This window comes from Phoenix dactylifera, chromosome 4 (genome assembly GCF_051530095.1).
Source record: "Phoenix dactylifera cultivar Ajwa chromosome 4, Ajwa_hap1_PhDact_Kaust_v1.1, whole genome shotgun sequence".
NCBI lineage: Eukaryota > Viridiplantae > Streptophyta > Magnoliopsida > Arecales > Arecaceae > Phoenix > Phoenix dactylifera.
The window spans coordinates 2,176,768-2,186,749 of record NC_143193.1 but is presented as its reverse complement, the minus strand read 5'-3'; positions in this window follow the sequence as shown (position 1 = coordinate 2,186,749).

Here is a 9,982-nt window from a genome sequence, read left to right as displayed (position 1 = left end):
GGACATATTTTGCAGCCTCCTGCTCAGCCTTACGCCGTCTCATTTTCATCGACTTTGTTGGTTGCACTCACCCTAGAGCAGTGTGAGCTGCCATTGTACCAAAAAAGTAATAATAATAATAACTCGCTCAGTAGAACACAATTATTTAAGTTCATTTTTCTAAATTTTAGCTAGATACTGCAAAGGCCATGCCGCGAGGTACTTGCCATTAGTGTCGAGTCACACCCGAGGGCTGATAGGTGACGGGCGTAGCATCGACGTGGCCGGGGACCCGTGGGTCGATGGCCTTCCTCTACGGCTTTGGCCGACTATGGTTAGTGTCGAGGCTGGGGAGGGTCTACTGGTCTGTGATCTCATGACTCCCGGGGCGGCTGGCTGGGATGAGATTCGGTTGGCTCGTTACTTCGGGCAGCATTTGGCGGAGCGGGTCCGCTCACTCTCTTTCCCACAGAGTGGTGGACCTGATGTACGTGTGTGGAGGTCCTCGTCCAGATCCAGGGTCAGGATGAGCGATCTCTCCCGCATCCTTAGGCGGGAGTACGAGCCTGGCCCAGATTGCGTCTGGATCTGGCGATTGGAGCTTCACCCGAGGGTAGCTTTGTTCCTTTGGAAGGTGGTCTGGGACCGTCTTCCTATGAGAGCTGTACTTGGAGGTCGAGGTTTGAGGATCCCATTGGTGTGTGAGGATTGTGGTGTGGCCGAGACGGTGGACCATGCCCTGTTTCAGTGCTCATGGGCTAGGAGTACTTGGCGTCTGGCAGGGGTCCCACAGGAGGTATGGCGCTGTAGGGACCTGTTCTTACAGGCCATGCGTCAGGGCTCGGAGTCCCCGGCGCTTCGTCAGGAGGCTGTTCAAGCGAGCTGCACTGCCTACCAGATCTGGCTGGCTAGGAATGCTCGCACCTTCGGCGAACGACGTATGTCGCCGCGATTTGTGGTCGAATATGCACGCGTTCAGGCGACAGAGCTGTGTTACACCATCCCTGTTGAAGGGACCTTGATAGCTCGGGACATCTGGGGTTTCCATTCTGCTTCGGCAGTTTTCCGTACGGTGTTTTTCACCTGGGAGCCCCCACCCCCGAGTTTGTTGCCCAAGGTGACAAGCCAAGAGGGGGGGTGAATTGGTTTCTTTTAATTTTAACTATCTTACTTGTGTTAAATGATGAGTTAGTGAACTTAAACAAATCACAACAACAAGAAGTATAGTGGTTCGGTGCTCTCCTTAGCACCTACGTCCACTCCCCAAGCGACCCCTTGGGAATTCACTATAATCCCGCGGATTACAGTTGGATTGTTTTCCGGGCTCACAATCCAAAAACCTTTACACTTTGGTTTTCCGGGTTCACCAAAAACCTATGTTGGTTTTACGGGCTCACCAACGAACCTTTGTTGGTTTTACGGGCTCACCAACGAACCTTTATAATTGGTTTTCCGGGTTCACCAATCAACCTATGTTGGTTTTACGGGCTCACCAACGAACCTTTACAATTGGTTTTCCGGGTTCACCAATCAACCTATTCCGTTGGTTTTGCGGGCTAACCAACCAACCTTTACAAGTAGTTTAATAAACAAAGGAAGAAGATTTAAACTCCTAGATGAGCAAATATAACAATATAATCTACAAAGAAGAGTTTAGAGAATAGTTATCGCTTGATGTGACTTCTCTCTTCTTTGTCAAGGATGCTTCACTCTTCAAGGGTGGAAGGAGCTCTTAATGACTCTTGGAATCTGCTCAACCACTTTCTTTTTACTCTTGAATGAAGCTCTTGGATGAAGCTTGCTTTGCTAGGGTTTTCTCTTGAATGCACTTGATGTATTTTCCAAAGCTTGCTTCCTCTGATGAATACTCCCTCTTAAATACTTCTCCAACCTCCAAATAGTCCTTCCTGACCGTTGGATTGAAGAAACTAGCCGTTTATAGCCGTTGGGAGTCCAAAAAGCACTTCTGCACAACTAGCCGTTATGCTGCTGCCCGTGCTTGGGTCGACCCAAACTTTTCTTGGGTCGACCCAAACCACTGTTCATCAGATTTGGGTCAGCTCAAACTTTTCTTGGGTCGACCCAAACCACTGTTCATCAGATTTGGGTCAGCTCAAACTTTTCTTGGGTCGGCCCTCTCAGAACCACAGAACCTTGCATTTCAGCCTTCCTTCACTTGGGTCGACTCAACATTTCTTTGGGTCGACTCAAGGTTCAGTTGGGTCGACTCAACTTCTTCTTGGGTCGACCCTAACAGGGTTTCCAGAGAACCTTTTCTGTCTTCTGTTCTGTCTTGCCTTTGGGTCGACCCACTCAGGGTTTGGGTCGACTCAAGCTTGGGTCGACTCAACTTTATCTTGGGTCGACCCTCTCAGTAAATCCAGAGAACCATTTTCTGAGTTGTTTGAGGATCTTGATGTTTGGGTCGACTCATGCTTTCCTTGGGTCGACCCAACTCACTGTTCATCTGTGCCATTTTTGCAGAAGTGTGCCAAATACTTTCTTGATGTGCCGGGTCGACCCAATCATCCTTTGGGTCGACTCAATCCACACTTTGCTGCATCTCAAGGTTAGATTCATTCATATAAACAATGAAATGTATCTATATCAATTTATACAAATATACTGAGAGTAATAGACTTATAAATGAAGTATCGATTTAACTTATAACATACTCTAGATAATTGCTTGTTAATCATCAAAATAACACTATCATCCTCAATCTCCCCCTTTTTGATGATTACAAAATAAAGAGTATGAGCCTATTGATACTTATCTTAAAATCAGTTTTTGAAAGGGCTTAACTTGCTGAATTTCAGCTTTTCATATATAAGAGTGAAGTCTCCCCCTATATCATTCAGATGTTGCCAATTTGACTTTTTGAATTGCTCCCCCTTTCATTTATAATTCATTAAAGATGAAACTCAAAAAATTTGAGATAAAACATGAGTTTCAGGTTATGTATCGAGGTGTGAAAGGTGCGTGCCAAATTCTGAAATTCTATGTGCCAAATTCTGAAATTTGATAGGAATTTTTTATTTGATCATTTTCATTGTTGCAAATTGCTCCCCCTTAGATGTATATGCTTTCCTATATGATATTCAATTTGGTACAAGTTATTTCTCTTTTCTTACACAATTTCTTATTTCTTTTCCTTTACTTCTCCTCTTATTACTCTTTTCTTTACTTCTTCTTTACTTCTCCCCTATTACTCTTTCTTTACTTCTCCCCCTTTTTGTTATCATCAAATAGGTGCATGAGAAAAGACACAATAAATAACAAACATTCAAACTTCATTGATCAAAATAGGAACATTTTAGTACATTCATGCCAAAAACAAAAGCAAATACAATGTTCCTTAATCAAAGTTTAAAGATACATGATCAACACAAAATACATATGAGAATTAGATACATATCCTAGGCTCTAAACAAGATCGTGACTCTCCCGGATCGCTTGGCTACGACTCTCTTGGGTCCCATTTCTCCAAGATCTTGAAGTAATCTATTGTTTGGAGATGATTGGAGAAGATTTGAGAGTAGGGAATAGGATTTTCGGAAGAGGACAAAGGGTAAACAGTGCCTTAGATAGCTCACGGGTCCCCCTTTTAACAGTGGGGTCCCGACGTTGGGTCGACTCAAGAAATTTCTTGGGTCGACTCAACGTTGGGTCGACCCTATTCTGGGTTGGGTCGACCCAAGTGCAGAATTTTTCTTTTCTCTTCCTTTTTGCTTTTAAACATTTTCCTTGCTTCCAATCCTTATAAATTCTTTCTGGGACAATGATACATGAGTAAGGAATCTATAGATAACAAGTTTGACTCATGTTTCATGGATTTTTAGAAATTGGAGGAATGTATCATGAGACTACTTGCTCCCTTTTATATTTCTTCAATAAAAAGGATCACATATGCCTAATTCCCTCCTTAGCGTGCAGAATCTATCTTCACTCAAGGATTTTGTGAATATGTCGGCTAATTGTTTTTCAGTGCATATATGCTCAATACATATGTTTCCATTTTGCACATGATCCCTAATAAAATGATATCTTATTTCTATGTGTTTGGCTTTAGGAATGAGATATTTAGGATGTAAGCCAGAAGTGATCTCTAAATGTAGATTCCAAAGATAGTTTTGAAATCAAGTGTAGATGGAATCTTTTTCAAGTTATTTCAAGGAGTATCAAGAATAATATTCAAAGAAAGCACGAATGAAAATCCAATACCCCCTTTTTTTTTAATATATTAAGTATATAGCAACATGAGAGCAATCTAATTAATTTTTTTTTTTTAGAGTATAGTATAAGAGCAGATAAAGATCAAAACTTATATACTCGAAAAATATAAGATTATGTTGAATCCTTAATTCTTAATGATTTCAAAGTTCTTTCATGATATAAAAATATTGGAGCATAGATACCAAAATATGAATTTATGCAATGTAGGATACATAAAATTCAGAGCTTTGAAAGTTCTTTTATAGCTCTCTTAAAGACTTTCTTTTACTCCTTTAAAGATCATAGCATCAAAATCAATTAAAATGAATTGGCTCAGGATTGAAACACTAAAGTGCAAGCCAATAAGAGCTCATTAGTAGATTCCAAAGTAAATTTTCAATACTAAGACAAATGGAATCCTTTTCACTTAGTTTTCAAAACAAGTGATTTACCAATTAAGTACAGATGAAAATCCAACTTTCAAAAGATATTCAATGAAGCACAAAGTTTAATACCACTTTACATTTAGTATTCTTTCTCTCATCTTTAGTTGTAAATTTACATGATTAAGTTCTATATGATCTCTCCCTCTGAAATTTTCTTTCTCCCCCTTAATTAATCATTCCATTTGAGAGTTTTAGAATTTGAAGATAATGTTCAATAAAATTGTCAATCTCGAAAATATATTTTATTTTCATAAGACTCAAGGTTTGAGATAAGACAACCTTTATAGAACTCATCTCAAGGTATAAACTTATTATATAATTAAAGCAACTCTTGCAATATAAGGAGGTTCATCAAAATCAATCCATAAAATTCAAGGTATGCATCAAATTAAAGTAACTTTAGGATAAGATACTGAATATCTAAAGCTCCCCCTTAAAAGATGCATTCTTCTTTAATTATTCTTATCTTTTGTTGAATTTCAGATTTTAATGATAAACGTGAATAAAACTGAAACTTTATGATATCAAGAATGTAGAGTGATCTAGAATTATTCAAAATTTATAGCAATCACTCTTTTTAATCTTTTAAGAACAAGTTATGCTTCCTCTTAATCTTTGAGAAAATGTACTGAAATATTAATCAGAAAATGATTCATTTGAAGCTCAAATTCTTTCAAAAGTAGTTACATTTTCTTTCCTATAAGAATTATTGAAGTGAGTTGAAATATTTTAAGCTTTAGGATCATTAACTCTCTTCTTAAAAATAGCTTTTCTTTTTAATGATAGAAGCATTTAATTATGTAGGAGTGTATATTCAAAATATTAATTTCTTAGTCATAGTTTTTCAGCAATGTATATATGAAGCACCATAAATCTTTTTAATATCAAAATAATATCATATGTTTAGAACCATTTATTTGCAATCAAGATCATTGAAAAACACATCATTTAGACCAATTTCAGTACACTTATAAGATAAAAAATGATATGTTTCAGATGCGTATCGGAGCAAACAACCAAGGTATCCAAAGTAATTCTATTTTTCTTAATCCGTAGTTTTCATCTAGAAATCATATTGAGTTATTCCCCAAAATGATGCAATCATTGAAGTATATAATGAAAGTTACAAAAATGCAACGATAGAAGCATTTTTAAATTAAGTTTAAGCTTTTATCCTTAAGGTGTGTTTTCAAGTGATCGAGACTTCATTTGGCTTTTCACAAGCTTTTTATATACTTTCATTTATCTTGTCATTCATTTCCTCATTTTTGAATTTCTTCCTTTAACCACTCAGTGAATATTCTAATCTTCATTTCTTTTGGTTTTACTTTTCTATGCTGTATACTCTATTTGCTCCCTATCCGGTGGAGTTGGAAGGGGCACGAGGACTACCACTAGCCTCCCTCTTGTGCCGTCCCTAATATGCCCTACACCGAATAGTTGGGTCAAATAGTGCCGGGTACTACCACTAGCCTCCCCATTGGCACCATCCCTATGATGAGCAATATAGAAGGGTTAAAATGTTCACTTCAAACTTTTTCTGTAATTAATTACGGATTTTATCTCTTCCAAAAGGAATATTCATATTAGTCTCACAAATGTGCCAAATATATTATGCTTGTTTTGCTTTTCCTAAAGATTGGAGTATTTCCTTGAATAATTGTTCATTTTCTTTTCTTTATATCTCTTTCTTTTTATTATTTCAAGTAATTACATGAAAGAGCAGAATAAAAAATTAATCTAATATGCTGCATATAAATATATACCATGCAAACAGCATTTTCATTATGCCCAATGATTCATAGCTTATCACAAGTTATTTTGAATTAGAGGTTTGAGGCATAAGCTTGTGTATTTCATGGTTATGCATTATATAGGAAAAGGTAGTTTAATCACACCATGAAACAATTATTACTAGCATGAGAATGAAGCATGATATCAAGATGATCAGCAATTAAAGGTTTAATCATGCTACCATATAATTTCAGACTATTGATTTTGCTCAACTAACTCGCAAGAGAAGAGTTTAGATTACCAGTGCATTTAGCATTCTTCAAGCCAAATACCTTTTAGATTCTTTACACCCTTGGCTGAAGAAAATCTCTCCCTTTTTTTTGTTTGCAAGGGAATGTTTATTGTATCTTTCATCGATGTGTCCTTCAAGTTGAAATTTCTTGCTCATAAATTCTGTATCATTAGCAAAATCTTTTTCTTTTCTTGAAGGCAATTCATTAGGTTCTCTAGGATACAAAAACATTCATACAACATATTTCTTAACTAGATGACTCAACATGAGACATGACAATAATTGAATTTGAGTCACTTTACTCAAGAGATTGCCTAAGTATAAGCAAGCACAAGTCACTTGAACTAAAGAGATAACTTCATTAAGTAAAATGGTTCAAGGACAAGCATGTGAGGCAATAGAAAGATTCATTAAAGTTAAATCAAATTTTTTTTTTTTTGTTTTCAGAATCAATTTAACTTAGATTCTATTTGCATAAGATAATTATCAATAAGACGTGCTAGCTAAGTTTTAATCAAATTATCTTAAACAGTTGTTTCTATCAAAATTCAGATTGTTACATAGAATCAAAATGATAAACTACATTCTCAATAAAGGATCTAGTTTTAATAAGAATAGTATGAATTGATATTTCTACAACTAGTATCTTTTCATTGAATTTTCAATATACATTGCTTGAAGAGTGATATCCAAAGAAATATTTGTTTTATCAGATTTGACATTATTTTCATAAGAACATATCAAGCATGACATGTATGACTGAAAAATATAAAAGATATACAATATATCATTTTCTATTTTTCAGAAGATCAAAAGGAGTTTTCTAATAGAAACCATATGTATGACAAGCAATGATGATAGCTTTTAACAGAAATCATTTAAGTAGATGACTATCATACAACATTGTCTTTTTCATTTCTTCAAGGATTCTATCAACCCTATTTTATTTATGGTGTTCTTGGTGTAGAAACAATTGTATTTAATATTATTTTCTGTGCACAACTTAATAAGAAATTGGTTTTCAAAACTATGCCATGATACAATTTTATTTTCATAGTTTGCAAACCTTTTTCATTTGAACCCTTTTTGTGAGTTTGTGCCAATGCAGAAAATATTTCAATTTAAGTGCCAAGAACAAAGCCAATGTAAGCTTTTGAAAAACTCAATGATGTAAACAACATCTTTAGATTTAGAAATTATTTTTTTTTTGTTTGTTTGTTTTCTTAGTTAACATGCGTAGCAAACTTTTACCTTGCAGAAATTAATCTAAGTAAGTCAATGACAAGGTCTTTTGAGACTAAGTACATACTAGCATGAGTTAATGCCAAAATAAAGGTTTCTTTAATCTTGGTATTCATAGTGCATATATGAGACTTATAAAGCAAATCATAATACATTTCAAATAATCATATAAGGAATGAATGGTATAATAACATGATGAATTACATTCATACCTTCACGAAGGATAACCTAAGATTTCATAAGTATTATGCTCAATAAAGTTTTAGCATGAAATCAGCATCAACCATTTATATTAGAGAAGAAATTTAGATTTTGAAAAACTTAAAGGAGAAGGTTATACATATTCATTCATTGTTTTCTTATTATCATGCAAGCACTAGAAGAATTTTATGCTAAGATCGTTGAGATAAAAATTCAACATATGAGGCATTTAAGAACTTTGATGCAGAGAGTATCGTAATTTCATAAAAAGATAATTTTGATACACGATGTAGAATGTTAAACCTTATACTAGATTTAATGAATAAATTGAGACTTATTTTTAATTATGTGTCAACGCACCCATTTGTATGAAAGTTTCATTTGTTCCATGGGTAGCTTGGCACACTTATATCTACACCCTCATATTTTCATTTTGGGTACCCAAGCTTGCTTGGGTCCTTGAGGGTTAGTGCATATGGTTCCTTTTGGAACCCAAATCTGTTTAAACGTAATAACTTTACCATTTGATTTATTCGTATTAGAACCATAGGTAAAGTTTTTATGCCCAATCTTTTTATGTTTGAAATAAGTTATCTTATTTAATGGTTTGCTTGGCGAATTGATAACCTTTTTCTTTAGGGGTTTATTGTTGAGCAAAGAAATCCAGCCAAGTCTTGATTTATCAAAAACAGCATGTTGACTTTCAAACATCGTTTTTAATCTTTCTGAACTTACAGTGAATTTGTTAATAAAAGATTTCAATTGGTTAACTTCTTCACTTAAGTTTTGATTTTCTTTAATTAAATTCTGATTTTTCTGAATCAATTCTTCTGAATTTAATCTTAAGCGTTCATTCTCAGAATTTAATTTGTCTTTCATTTCAGCAGTAGAATTTCTTTCCTCTGACATTTTCAGATGTAGCCTTTTATTCTTTAAACTAAGCTTCTTATTCTTTAAATTAAGCTTCTTGTATTCTAAGTATAAATCAGAAAATGCATCATGAAGTTCATCAAATGTAAAATCAGATTGAGCTTCAGTATGTACTTGATTTTTGAATGAGAAATCACTTTGTATTCGAGTACATACCTCATCTTCATGTGCCACAAAGCATAGATTTTCAATTTCAGTTTGCTGCTCTTCTTCTTCGGAGCTAGTTTCAAATTCACTAGAAATGTTAGTGCATTCATATTTAACTTCAAGTATACTCCATATTTCCTTAGCAGTCATGCAAAAAGATATGTTATTAAGTTCACTATCATCCAATGCACAATATAGAATATTCATGGCTTTTGCATTTTGCTGAGCCATTTTCTTATCATGATTAGCATTTGTATGTAGCCCATTGACTATGATACTCCATAAATCATAGTCATGTGCTTGAATGAAAATGCGCATGCGTGCTTTCCAATGTGTGTAGTTTATACCATTAAATAGTGGAGGTCTATCAATTAATTGTACCTCACTCATAGAACATCCCACTTGGGTTGTCATGATCTTTAACTCTTGATTGTGAGATCAATAATTACTATTGGAGCACCTTGCTCTGATACCACTTGTTGCCCAAGGTGACAAGCCAAGAGGGGGGGTGAATTGGTTTCTTTTAATTTTAACTATCTTACTTGTGTTAAATGATGAGTTAGTGAACTTAAACAAATCACAATGCAAACAACAAGAAGTATAGTGGTTCGGTGCTCTCCTTAGCACCTACGTCCACTCCCCAAGCGACCCCTTGGGAATTCACTATAATCCCGCGGATTACAGTTGGATTGTTTTCCGGGCTCACAATCCAAAAACCTTTACACTTTGGTTTTCCGGGTTCACCAAAAACCTATGTTGGTTTTACGGGCTCACCAACGAACCTTTGTTGGTTTTA